This window comes from Mustela erminea, chromosome 13, assembly GCF_009829155.1.
Source record: "Mustela erminea isolate mMusErm1 chromosome 13, mMusErm1.Pri, whole genome shotgun sequence".
NCBI lineage: Eukaryota > Metazoa > Chordata > Mammalia > Carnivora > Mustelidae > Mustela > Mustela erminea.
The window spans coordinates 66,663,171-66,677,472 of NC_045626.1; the positions used below are offsets into that span (position 1 = coordinate 66,663,171).

The following is a 14,302-nucleotide window of genomic DNA, read 5'->3' on the forward strand; positions in this document are numbered from 1 at the left end:
AGCCCACATGGTTTCTCTAATTTATCAGGTCCCTGTCTATTTACAAGCAGTTTGATTAATTGACAGTGTGATTTTATAGTGGCTCCCATGATTACTGTTCTGTTTTTCATTCTCAGAAGGAGTCCCGGTTTATGTGAGATACAAAAATTCACCTAAATTACAATGTAAGTCACCCCAGAGAAGATACTGCAAGCATCATATCCCTCCATTGGGATGCAGTTTAGAGTACTAACATACATTTCGAGTGTTCTACAGCTGTGTTCATTAAAGCAATGGATTCCAACTCCTCTTCCATAAATGAACTTGTATTTTAATCTTTTTTCTTCAGATGATGCAATTGTCTATTTCACAAAGTAAAGGAATAAGATTAATTTATCTTGATGAAGTCCAATTTATGTCTTTTTTGCTTTATGGGTTGTGATTTTGGTATCTTGTCTAAACATGTTTACACAAACCCTAGGTCTTGAAGATTTTCTTCTGTTCTCTTCTAAAGCTTATAGCTTTATGTTTTACAGTTAAGCCTGGGACACTTTCAATGATTTTTTTTAATAAGGTGAGAGGTTTAGGGGATATTAATTACCCCCCATAGTTATCCAGTTGTTCTGTGGTCATTTTTCCAAATGCCTATCCTTCCTGTAAAAGATTTTTTGCAGCTTTTTCAAAATTATCTTCATATAATGGGTGGCTCAGTGGGTAAGCAACCAACTCTTGATTTCTAATCATTGGGAGCTGCTGAAACAAGCAGATCTCTACATTTCTGAAAGGCTTCACCCCAGAATAATAACCAAAGTATTTAAAGTTACGTAGGAAAAAGCATTTCTGTTTTTTATTAATTTATTTATGTTCAGCATAACAGTATTCATTATTTTTTCACCACACCCAGTGCTCCATGCAATCCGTGCCCTCTATAATACCCACCACCTGGTACCCTGACCTCCCACCCCCCCGCATTTCAGTTTTTCGAACAAGTCAAAGTAAGCAAAGAAATGCACAAAGAAACACTCATATATGTGGCCAGAATATACTAAAGTAAATGCTAAACTTACTGATATCTTAACAGAAACTGTAGTCCTCTTTTTTTCAACCAAGGAGTATGGTAACTGACATGGAAAAAAGAGTAGAAGGTGCATATACCTCCTCACATGCATTATGTCATGAGAATATGAAAAAAAAAACAGAAATGAATTTTCTGTTTTACAAGAACACAGAAGGGAAAGAAAAACTCATAAAAGCTGAAGGAAAATTTATTGAAAATGGAGTTCAAAAAATAGTTAAACTGGTAACGAAAGTCTGTGGTGATTCAGATAAAAGATTTGTTGTTTTTAATCACAAGGGAAATGACCCCTTCTCCTCAGATGCTCTTGTAAAAGAAGGAGCAGTAACTCTTCATAGAGCTTAAAGGAGAAATATGGAAAGGCTGACTCTTGTTTATAGTGGAGTAGTTTTCATTTCTTTAATGACCTAAATCTTTATTGTTTGGACTGGTATAGGAGTTGTGTATGCAGTCCTGTGTATGCAGGACTTGTATATGAATGCACATTGGGAGAAGAGAAACCCACCTTTATTGAGAAATACAACAATCCCAGCTCTGTTGCATTATTGGTCAAAGGACCAAGCAAGCACACACTCCGATTAAAGCTGTGGTGAGAGATGGACTGCAGGCTGTTAAGGATGCTACTGGTGATGGTTCTGTAGTTCCAGGTGCTGGGGCAGTGAAGGTGGCAGTGGCAGAAGCCTTGGCTAAATATAAGCCCAGTGTTAAGGGCTGGACCCAACTTGGAGTTCAAGCTCATGAGTCCCAAGGTTCTTGCCCAGAACTCTGGTTTTGATCTTCAGGAAATACACTAAAGTTCAAGTAGAATCAGGTCAGCTTCTGGGTATGGACTTGAGCCAAGGTGAGCTATGGAAGCAGTGGAAGGTAACTACTGTGGAAAGAAATAGGTTCTTCATTCCCACACTGTGCTTGCCACCAACAGTCTCCTTTCTGATGAGATCGTGTGAGCTGGAATGTCTTCTCCAGAAAGTTGGAGCTTCCCTTGTGTCATCTGGATCACAAAGACTCTGCAGAGTGATCCTAAGAATTGAGCTGTGAAAATTTCGTCCAAACCTCAAACGATTTTCAAAAGAATTTGCTTCTTCCATGTGAGAAAAAAAGGGACACTGACCCTTAAATTCTTAAGTCCTGAAATTATAATTATAGTACTCTTTTTGATTGTATTACAGAGTACACACATTAAGCAGGTAATTTTTACCTAATAGACAGGATGTTTCACTTAAGCTTCAGGGATATAAAAGTATTGTATATACTATCCTATTTACTATCCACTACCTGCAATCTACTGTAGTATATCCTATATACTATCTACCTTTCAATGTTCCTTGAAAAATGTTCCTTGGAAAACACACCTCCATGTGTGTTAGCTGTAGGTATCATATACCTTTCTTTACCAAACTGAAGATGTGCCCCTCTCTTCCTCATTCTCTGAGAATTTTGATCATGTTCATTCATTCGTTCATTCATTCTCATTTATTATCATGAATAGGTTTTTGAATTATGTCAAATGCTTTTCATATATTTTTTGGTGAAATCATGGGATTTTTCCCTTTTAACCTGGTAAAACAGCAAGTTATAGTGATTGATTTCTGAATAGTAAATTGGTGTTGCATCTCTGCAATAAACCACTATTGGTCATTACATATACTTCTTGTTATATGTGTATATACTGTATTATGTATTCTAATATTTTTGTAAGAATATATGTGAATCTGCTTGTTTGTTTTGTGCCAGAATCTGTTGACAACAACCATGACTGAAAATTTTAGGAAGTCATTATTATAGCCAAATTCACCATTTTGATCCATAAGCAAGGAATATCTATTCATTTGTTCAAGTTCATTTCATTTCTCTTAAGATGTTTTCTCCATGCACAAGTCTTTCAATATTTCTCAAATTTGACCTGAAGAATTTAAGAATTAGAAGTGTGGGTGGCTCAGTGGGTTAAGCCTCTGCCTTTGGTCATGGTCTCAGGGTCATGGGATCAAGAAGACCCACATCGGACTCTCTGCTCAGCAGGGAGCCTGCTTCCCCCTCTCCCTGCCTGCCTCTCTGCCTATTTGTGATGTCTCTCTCTCTCTGTCTCTCCAATAAATTTATATAAGTATGCATGGTATTGTTTTCATTTTTAAATGTTGATGGTTTGTTACTTCTCCATAATTACCTATTTATTTCTGCATGCTGGTTATGTTACCTCAAGCCTGGGTTGAAACACTCAGACCAGAAGCACTGGTGAGCCCCCACTAGACCCAGAGCTGGAATCAACACCTTTTAGACTCTGATATACCCACTGAATAATTTTTATCAATAAACAAGCTCATTTTATATTTGAGAATATGAACACAGTGATAATAGGTTATAGATCTTAAAATTTAACAGAGGAAAGGGATATGACTTTGTCAAATAATCTTTTCCCAGGAAAAATAAGGGTCTGATGAAGATATGACAACAGAAGTCACCCCCTGAACCACCTGAGGGGGGATGTCACCAAGCCCAGGGAATGGAGGGAGAGTTTGTCTCACTTCCTATAGATATGGAGTATTGTGTAAGCATTATCACTATCTTGGCATATACCTTGACAGTAATAGACACCTCCCTCTTGTGGTGGAATCCAGAGATATCAGAACTCCTGCATGAGTGAAAGCATCTTTTGATCCAGAAAAGTGCCTGAACTTGATGGATACTGCTTGACCTGAATGGTGCAGCTGAGATCCTGGGAAATCCGATGTGCTGTCAGCAGAAGGTAAGATTTCTTAGCCTGTTAGCCTCCCAGAACATCTGTCTAAGGAATCCAATGGAGCGAGAGTGGTGAGAATCATTTTTCCTGTCTCTACTCTTAGACTAGCAGAAAGAAATATTGTGGAACTAGTTCCTTGGACTTAGGGACTCTTGGTAAAAATGTGGTAGAGCACTCTGGTTATTGATCCATTTCTTTCTAGAGATGGTCTTTATTTTCCTTTGTGTCTTCAGTGTTGCATGTCCTAAAAAAGAATTAACGCAGGGCAGATTGCAAGTGTAGGCTTTAGAAGCCTGCTGTTGGGGTTGGCCCTACAGACTGGTGAGTCCACAGTTCCCACCAGAAGTGCATCTATTTGGACAAACTCCAAACAGATGCACAGGTTGTTGGTAAAGGGCATCCTTGAGGCCAGAGCCACAAAATTGGTGGCATAGGTCAAGCACTTAATACTGATAGAGTGCTCACCTCAACAAAACTCAGCTCATAAGTTAAGTTGGTCAGGGCACATGTTAGATTGAGACTAGATCATCTGCCAACATCATGAGAACTTCTGTACAATGAAGTACAGTCCCCAAACCTGGGGAAAACCCCTCCTATTCATTGGTGTGGTTGCAAGAGACACAAGGCTTAGCCAGGAAAAAAAAAAAATAGTGGGGATTTTTCTTTCCTTTTTTCCATGTCCTAAATGCTTAGTTTTTTGACCAATGAAAACATTCTTTCTGGTGTCTGCCATCTGAAAGCTGTACTTAAAGGGATGCACCTTTGTGGCCAAATAGACTAGAAATCTTTGTGATGCCAGCTGTCAGGGTAGTTTGTCATAAGATCTTGCAGCTCATCAGAAGCATTAATTATCTCAGCACTCACTCCTTGTTAGTCCTGGAAAGTTCCATTCCTATACTGCCTTCCCAGTATCCCAGATTAGAAGGTTTGCGATATGGGAAACAAAGTCAAAAGAAAAAAAATAAATTTCCTTAATACTGACAGATCACTGACAAGTCCTTGAAATAGGTAGACTGGCCTTCCATTGGGAGATCAGCTGCCTTGATGTTGATACTTTGCTAAGGGCAAGAGACAATCTTAGCCCAACACCCAGGATCCTGTGAGTCTACTTTAAACATATAGAAATTCCTTTGGATATTTCCTTTATCTCTAACCCCCCTGTCAAAAATATATATTTTCTAATATATATACTTATAAATATATATGTTAACAATCATCCTCCAAGCGTATGACCCACTGATATACACCTGAAGTGTCTCATGACTAAGCTTTTACTAAACAGTAATAAATGACCTTTTCCTAACAATAGAAAGCCCTTTCAAGGTCCTGGAAAACTTGTTTCTAAAGTACCTTGGAGACTTGTGATATTTTTTATTTTTTATTTGTTTGACTTGTGCTATTCTTAACTCCCTTCCAATCTGAAAGTTTATAATGGACTAATCCTCACAACCCCAGTGTAACTCTTCCTGCCCACAGGTCCTAGCCCCCTGTTTTAAGAAAGCCACCTTTTTGCACCAAAGACATCTCAAGAATTCTTTCTTGACCATTGACTCCAAATCCTAACATCAATTCCTACATTGTGACTGGAGGTGTCCACGATTTTGTGGAAGAGTGGAGACACTGTTTTCACTACACCATCCCTAGCACCTCTGCAATGGAGGCCTTTGTTTTCTTAAACTAATGAGGGAGTCAACTGTGAGATATCGGGGCCACATCATCTATTCCCTTTCTGTAATGCGGAGAACAAAGGCAAAAGAAAAAAAATCCTTACAACTTGTAGCCCACTGACAAGTACTTGGGATAAGCAGAGTAAGCTTTCTCCAGGATCCCAACTGTCTTGATGTTAATACTTTGCTAAAGGCAAAGGACAACCTTAGCTTGACATTAGCCAAACCTCTAGGATCCTGTAAGTATTCTTTAACATAGAAAATCCCTTTGGAAACTCCCTTTATTTCAATCTCTCCAAGATGCATGTTAGCAATCATTATCCAAGCATGTGGCCTACTGATACACGTCTGAAAGATCTTATGACCAGGGTTTCACTAGACAGTAACAACTTACCTCTTCTTAACAGCAACTAGCCCTTTAAGGCCCTGGAAACCTTTTTACAAATTCCTTAGAGACTTAACTTTATCCTTATCACCTCCCCAACTGGAAAGTATATAATCAGTCACCCCTCAGAAGCCCAGGGCAACTTTATGCCCACAGGTCCTGACCCTGTGCTTTTATAAAACCACATTTTTTTTGCACCAAATATGTCTCAAGAATTCTCTCTTGCCCATTTGATTCCAGACCCCAATATTGCATGTCATCAGATACATTCATGTTATCTCTATTGCAAAATTTTTCAAAGAAAGAGAAACCTTGGAACAATGGCCAACTTTGCCTAATGCCTTATGGCTCATGATGATCTGTGGGCAACCTGAACATAAGGGTGAGAACAACCATTGGTTGTTGAGATATAATAGTTGAGAACAACCACTGTAAAATTAAAGAGTTCATAGGTAAACTTTTAAATAGCTCCAAAATCTTTGGTTACCTAAAATTTAAAGTTTTAATAAACCAAGTTGTGAGGAAAGTTACATTTGTCAATTATCTAGATCATTTCCAAAGAAGATAAAATAATGAAACATTACATACTGAATGTAATTTATCTACTTTTGTCTTATAGAGAAACTAAATATATATCTGGATGTGTTAGTAAATATATTTTATGACTTACTAACAGATTGTATTATTAAAGGCATATGTTTCTAGAAAAAAATGAACTGTATTAATGAATGTATAATATAAAGAATCCAGGTGTAACAGTTCACAACTAATGACTACTTAATTTCAACTAGAAATTCAGGTTGCTAAAATTTAAGAATTCTAATAAATATTATTAAGACTATTGGAAATAACAAGGGAGATAGCTTTGTAAGGAAAGTAAGACAAGTGTTTTGGTAAGAAAAAATAAGAGAAATAAACATGCATTTTTGGTTAGGGGAAAGCTGACTTTTATCTAAGTTGAGGCTGATTATTTAAAAAGTAAAAATAAAGGACAAAGTGTGAATGCAAAACAAGGTCTTACAAGATTTATGTAAAAGGAATCTTTGGAAAAGAACTTTATGTGTGGTCACTACTTGGGAAGATGAGGGTCAATTTAAGTAAATAAAGGAGTTTTAATATTAAAAGTATACTAGTGCACAAATTTTCCTTTCTCTTTATTAAAAGGAATAAAATTTCTCTTGAACTATTGGTCTGCTACTAATAAGAAACTATGAACAAAAGATTTTTCTTTTTCCAATTTTATCTGAAAAAAAAAAGCAAACAAAACAATAAAATAAACCAAGATTCTGTTTTGCCAAAATAATTTCCTATGTTTATTGGGTCTTTGATGACTTTGTGGATGTGTTGGTGTTTAGAGCAAAAAATCAAAAAATAATTCTCGAGATGTCTTCAGTGCAAAAAAAAAGTGGTTTTATTAAAGCATGAGGACAGGATCCATGAGCAGAAAGAGCTGCACTGGAGAAGGGGCAAGATGGTAGAGAAGTAGGAGACCCTAAGGTGAGCTAAATATCTACCAGAACACTCTGAACACCCAGGAAATCAGCCTAAGATGAAAGATTATTCACTTCTGGATATTTATGGGGGCAGAAGACATCAGTGGAGAGGTAAAGCAGAATAGCAGAGTGGGAACGCTCAGACTAATATCAGAATAAACAGAACGGGGAGGGAGCCTCTAGAAGCAAACCATTGGAAAGTAATACCCCATTATGAATGTGCCCTGTGTTTGAGGACCAGCATAAACTTGGAGTCTGGTTAAAAGCATTCAAAAAGAGCAAAATATCTTAAGGGACAACTGGTGTAATCAGGTGGCACAGGCATAGGACTAAGCCTATGGACCCAGGATAGCCACCACCAGTGTCCACCCATGCCAGAAAGAGTGGGGCAGAGCCTTCAGTCTGTGGTCCCTGAGCCCCCAGATTTCTGATACTTGCACCTTGGCTTCACTGGGCATACTCCCGCCCATGCCTGAGAGAGCTTGGTGTGGGCACCAGCCAGTACTCTCTAGGACTGCTGCCTTTTGCTACCAGCCAAGGGTCTTAACACTTCCAGCCCATGCCTGGGAGAACCCAGCATGATCTCTGGTTGGGATCCCTCAGCAGCAGCCTTCCAATGAGCTCCATGACCATAGGATCTGATCACACCCAGTGTGGGCCTGGACTCCAGACAGCAGTCCTGCCAAGGGCAACCACAGGAAGAGGTGTCCTTGGATCAATAAATCAAGGATTTAGTGGCACAGGGGTGCAGAGATAAGCAGGTGCCTGGGTGACCACAGAGGCAGTGACTGTGGGTGTGCACCACCTGTGGGAGGTTGTGCTGTTCAGTGGAGTTTGCAGAGAGGGAGTCTATGTGTTCTGGACCACTCAGAGAGGAGCAGACTGAAGCTTCTCTCTGAGGTGGAGGTCTGGGTGCAGTATGCTTTCCACTAAACCTCTGAAAAGCTGCAAAAAGCCACCAAAGAACAAAATCCTCTGGAGAACAAAAGCCCTGAAAACTTGTTTTCACAACCCAGCTGCTTGATAGGGGGTAGGACAATTCAACCCAAGCAAGACTGACTGAAAAACAGTGTGGGAGGCCCCTCCCCCAAAAAGCAAGCCAAAAGAACAAAAACAACTGCCAAAATGTCCCAATAAAACTAAAACCCCAACATCAGGAGAAACAATACACTAAGCTCACAGTGCTGCCATAAAACCTGTATATTTCATAGATACATTTTTTTAAAATTTGTTCTCATGATTCTTGTTCTTTTAATTTTATAACCTACTTACCATTACAACTAGAGGTTCAATACAACATATTCCACAGTAACCTTTTAGCATGACCTTTTTTACATACATATACCTGTGTTTTTCTTTTTCTTTTCTTTTTAAATTTTTAATATACATATAAATATAAGCTTCAAGATAATCCTCTTTCCCTATTCAATACTACCCCTATGTATAAACCAGTTTTATTTATTTTTAAAAGATTTTATTTATTTATTTGACATACAGGGATCACAAGTAGGCAGAGAAAGCAGGCAGAGGGGAAGAGCAGATAGCTCAATACAGGGCTCGGTCCCAGAACCCTGGCATCATGACATAAGCTGAAGACAGAGGCTTAACCCACTGAGCCACCCAGGCACCCTTATAAGCCTGTTTTAACGGGCTTTTATCTCTGGAAAACTGAATCCTTTAACAATGATACCAAGATACACCCAGGAAGAATCAAAATAATCTTCCTCACCCACATCAAGGATTTATAACCACCCTCCCATCTTGTTTCTGTGTATTTGTTTTTGTTCTGGTATTATATAAATCTTATTCTTGGGGTTCATTTTGGCTGGGTTCTTTTTTTTTTTCCTTGTCATTTACTGTTGTTTGTCTTCTTGTTTATCTGTTTTTGTTTATATGTCTTATTAGTCTTACTTTTGGGGCTCATTCTGACTGGTTTCTCTTTTCTCTCTCTCTTTTTCTTTTTTCTTTCTTTTTGGTGGTGACTTCTGATTGCTCCAAAACTTTCCAGAGTGCACCTTGCCTGGATCATGGTTGACGTATTGAGCTATACATCCCCACAAAAACCTCTCACCAAAATATCTAGGAACACCCAACAGAGGAAAAATTCAGATACTGTGCCCTCTCCATCAGAACTATTAGATATGGACATAAACAGTATGTAAGAAAGGGAATTCAGGGCAACAGTTAGCCAGAAAATGACTAGGTTGGAGAAAAGCATGAAGGACAACATAGAATCTCTAAGGGAAGGAGAGCTGCTGACCTGACAGAAGTTTAAAATGCTACCAATGAGATCCAATCTAATCTAAATACTCTAAAAGCTAGGGTAACCAAGGCAGAACATAGAATTAGTGATCTAGAGAAGAAACTGATAAAGACAAAGGATCATGAGGAGGCCTAGTCAAAAAGCTTAAAAGCCATGGAAACAGAATTAGGGAAATAAATAAATCCATGAAACATTCCAGCATCAGAAATATTGGGATCCCTGAGCAGGTGGAGAAAGAGAGAAGACTAGAATATATAGTTGAACAAATTCTGGATGAAAATTTCCCTAACCTGGGGAATGGAACAAGCGTTTGTGTGCTAGAGGCAGAAAGTTCACCCACCAAGATCAGTGAATCTAAAAAGACCTCAAGACACTTGACTGTGAAATTCATGAATCATAATTTTAGACAAGAGGTCCTAAGGGCATCTAGGGGGAAGAGATTCCTTATGTACAGAGGAAGGACAATGAGACTAACGTCAGACCTGTCCACAGAAACCTGGCAAGCCAGAAAAGTGTTGGCAAGACATATTCAGGGTACTAAATGAGAAGAACATGCAGGCAAGAATACTTTATCCAGCAAGGTGGACATTCAAAATGGATGGAAAGATAAAGATTGGGAAGGCTTAAAAGAGGATGTGACCAGGCTGGCCCAACTTCCCAGCCTGGTGGTGGGTATTGTGGAGGGCACGTATTGCATGGAGCACTGGGTGTGGTGCATAAACAATGAATTCTAGTACACTGAAAAGTAGTTAAAAAAATAAAAATAAATTTAAAAAAAGAGTATTTAATCACCAACCCAACACTACGAGAAATACTAAGGGAGATTCTATAAAAGAAGAAAGAATCCAAGAGTGACATAGTACAGAAATTCACAGAGACAATATTAGAAACTAGGACCTCACAGGTAACATGATGTCAATAAAAACGTATCATTCAATAATCATTCTCAATGTGAAAGGCCAAATGCTCCCATAAAATGGCACAGGGTTGCAGACTGGGTAAAACAACAGGATCCATCCATATGATGGCCACAAGAGACACATTTGGAACTTAAAGATACAATAAGAATGAAAGTGAAGATGGAGAACCATATTTCATGCCAATGGGCCTCAAAGGAAAACTGGGGTAGCGATTCTCATATCAGATAAATTAGATTTAAACTAAAGACTGTAGTCAGAGATACAGAAGGATACTACATCATTCTTAAAGAGTCTATCCACCAGGAAGATCTTACAATTGTAAATATTTATGTTCCCAACATGGGAGCAGCCAACTACATAAGCCAACTATTAATTAAAACCAAGAGTCAGGACGCCTGGGTGGCTCAGTTTGTTAAGCGGCTGCCTTTGGCTCAGGTCATGATCCTAGCATCCCGGGATTGAGTCCCGTATCGGGCTCCTTGTTCCATAGGGAGTCTGCTTTTCCCTCTGCCACTCTGTCTGCCTGTGTGCTCGCACTGTCTCTCTCTCTCTGACAAAAAAATAAATAAAATCTAAAAAAAAAAAAAACCCAAAACCCAAAAAAACCCCAAGAGTCATATTGTTATGAATGTGTTAATAGTATGGGATCTTAACACACAACTTTCAGTAATGGACAGATAATGCAAGTAGAAAACCAAGAAAGAAACAAAAGGTTTGAATGACACATTGGAAGAGATGGACCTCATAGATATATTCAGGACATCCCACCTTAAAACAAAAGAATACTCATTCTTCTCAAGTGCACATGGAACTTTCTCCAGAATAGACCACAAATCAGGGTTCAACTGATACCAAAAGATTGAGATTATTCCCTGAGATTATCAGACCATAATGCATTGGAACTGGACTCAACCACAAGCAAAAGTTTATAAGGAATTCAAACACTTGGACACTAAACACCACCTTGCTTATGAATGTTTGGATTAGTCTACGGCCATAACACCCTGGACGCGTCTGATCTCATCTGATCTCGGAAGCTCAGGAGGGTAGGATGGTTAGTACTTGGATGGAAGAATGTTTAGATCAATCAGGAAATCAAACAAGAAGTTAACTATTCATGGAAACCAATGAGAATAAAGACACTTTGGTCCAAAACTTATGTGATACAGCAAAGGTGGTCCTAAGGGGGAAATACATAGTCATCCAAGCCTCAATCACAAAATTTGAAAAATAACGAATACACAAGCTGTCTTTACACCTTAAACTTGAAAATCAACTACAGATTAAGCCAGCCCTACACACAAGAAGGGAAATAAACATTAGAGCAGAGATCAATCAGATAGAAACTAGAGATGCAGTAGAACACATCAACGAAACTAGAAATTGGTTCTTTGAAAGAATCAATAAGATCAATAAAACACTGGTCAAACTAATCCAAAAAGAAAAGAGAGAAGACCCAAATTAATAAAATTATGAATGAAAAGGGAGAGATCACAACTAACACCAAGGAAATAGAAACGATCAACAGAAATTATTATCAACAGTTACATGTGTGGGAGGCCATGGTAAGGCTTGCGATAAGGACCAAACCAGGCCCTGACTTGTGCCTCCTTTAAAGGCTGAATAGCTGGAAAAAAGGCTTAGGTCGATAAAGTCGAGTAGCACTGAGAAAGGGTCTGTGCTATGTGTTGTGTGCTCGCCTACGTGACTTCCCACACGTTTGCTAGTCAGATAGAAATGATTTGGTTGGGGTCATAAGTTCGTGGCTCGTCCTTGCTGCCCTAATACAGCCCATAAATTACTTTCAGGTGTGCTGTATCAATACAGAACAATTGTACTGACACCAGCCATTGGCATCACGAGGTCTGCTTATAGTTAAGTGTGAAACTTATTATGGGAACTCGTGGTTGTTTAACTAGACACAGATGTATTGCTTCTCCTGTTGTAATATCACTATACATATGGCCTTATTGCTTTGAATAAACGTAGCACTGTTGAACATCCTCCTCAGTGCTCCTCCAGCCCCCATCTCTCCACTTCTCGAGTTCTTTTCTTTATCCTCTTACCCTCACATTCCTGGTCGATTTGTCACGCTGGCTGCAACATATATGCAAATAAGTTAAGCAACCTAGAAGAAATGGATGCCTTTCTGGAAACATATAGACTTCCAAGACTGAATCAGGAAGCAACTGACAGCCTGAGTAGACCAATAACTAGTAAAAAGATTGAAGCAGTGATCAAATACTTCCAAAAAAAAACAGGAGCCCAGGACCTGAAGGATTCCCTGGAGAATATACCAAACATTCAAAGGAGAAATAATAACTATTCTCCTGAAGCTGTTTCAAAAAAATTGAAGCAAAAGGAAAACTTCCAGCCTCTTTTAATGAAGCCAGCATTACCCTGATCCCCAAACCAGGCACAGATCCGATAAAAAAGGAGAATTTCAGATGAATATCCCTGATGAATATGGATGCCAAGATTCTCAACAAGATCCTACTTAATAACATCCAACAGTATATTAAAAAGATTATCCACCATGACTAGGTGGTATTTATCCCTGGGTTCCCAGGGTGGTTCAATATTGGCAAATCAATCAATGTGATAGAAAAATCAAAAGAGAAAACAAAGCTGTGATCACCAAGACATCTTGGTACTGGCACAAAACCAGACACAGAAACCAGTGAAAGAGAGTAGAGAGTCCAGATATGGATCACAACTCTATGGTCAAATGATCTTCAACAAAGCAGGAATGGTACTCACTTCTCAACTGATGCAGAAGAAGCATTTAACAAGATACAGGATCTGTTCCTGACTGAGACACTTCAAAGTATAGGGATAGAGGGAACATTCCTCAACTTCATAAAATCTATGAGAAACACACAGTGAATATCATCCTCAATGGGGAAAAGCTGACAGCCTTCCCTTTGAGATCAGGAACATGACAAGGATGCCTACTCTCACCACTCTTGTTCAACATGGTGCTAGAAGTCCTAGAAACATCAATCAGACACAGAAAGATATAAAAGGTATTCAAATTGGCAATGAAGAAGTCAAACTCTCTCTCTTAGCAGAAGACGTGATACTTTATATGGGAAACCAAAAGACTCCACCCCCAAAACTAGAACTCATACAACAATTCAGAAATGTGGCAGGTTACAAAGTCAATGTACAGAAATCAGTTGATTTCTTATACACTAACAATGAAAATATAGAAAGAGAAATTAGAGAATTGATTCCATTTGCTATAGCACCAAGAACCATAAGATATTTGGGAATAAACTTAACCAAAGAGATAAAGCATCTGTATTCGAGGAACTACAGAACACTCATGAAAGAAATTGAAAAAGACACAAAAGGATGGAAAAGAATTCCATGCTTACAGATCTCAAGAATAAACATTGTTAAAATATCTATATTGTCTAGAGCAATCAATACTTTAAATGCCATCCCAATCAAAATTCCACTGGCATTTTACAAAGTGCTAGAGCAAGCAATCCCAAAATTGCTATGGAACCAGAAGAGATCCTGAATTGCTAAGGAAATGTTGAAAAGAAAAACAACACTTGCGGGGTGGGGAATCACATTGCCTCATTTCAAGCTTTCCTACAAAGCTATGATCACCAAGACAGCTTGGTACTGGCACAAAAACAGACACATAGGCCAGTGAAAGAGAGTAGAGAGCCCAGATATGGATCTGCAACTCTATGGTCAAATGATCTTCAACAAAGCAGGAAAAAATATTCAGTGGGAAAAGACACTCTCTTCAATAAATGGCTGGGAAAA

The 14,302-nt window shown here is 38.7% G+C and overlaps 1 protein-coding gene and 1 pseudogene across 4 annotated transcripts in view; one reads left to right on the forward strand and one right to left on the reverse strand.

Moving 5' to 3' along the window:
* LOC116571638 (immunoglobulin lambda-1 light chain-like) overlaps positions 1-14,302 on the reverse strand; it is a 1,139,351-nt gene that overhangs the window by 1,051,370 nt on the left and 73,679 nt on the right. The gene's annotated exons all lie outside the window — the stretch shown is intronic.
* Positions 1,094-2,085, forward strand: LOC116572258 (annotated as a pseudogene).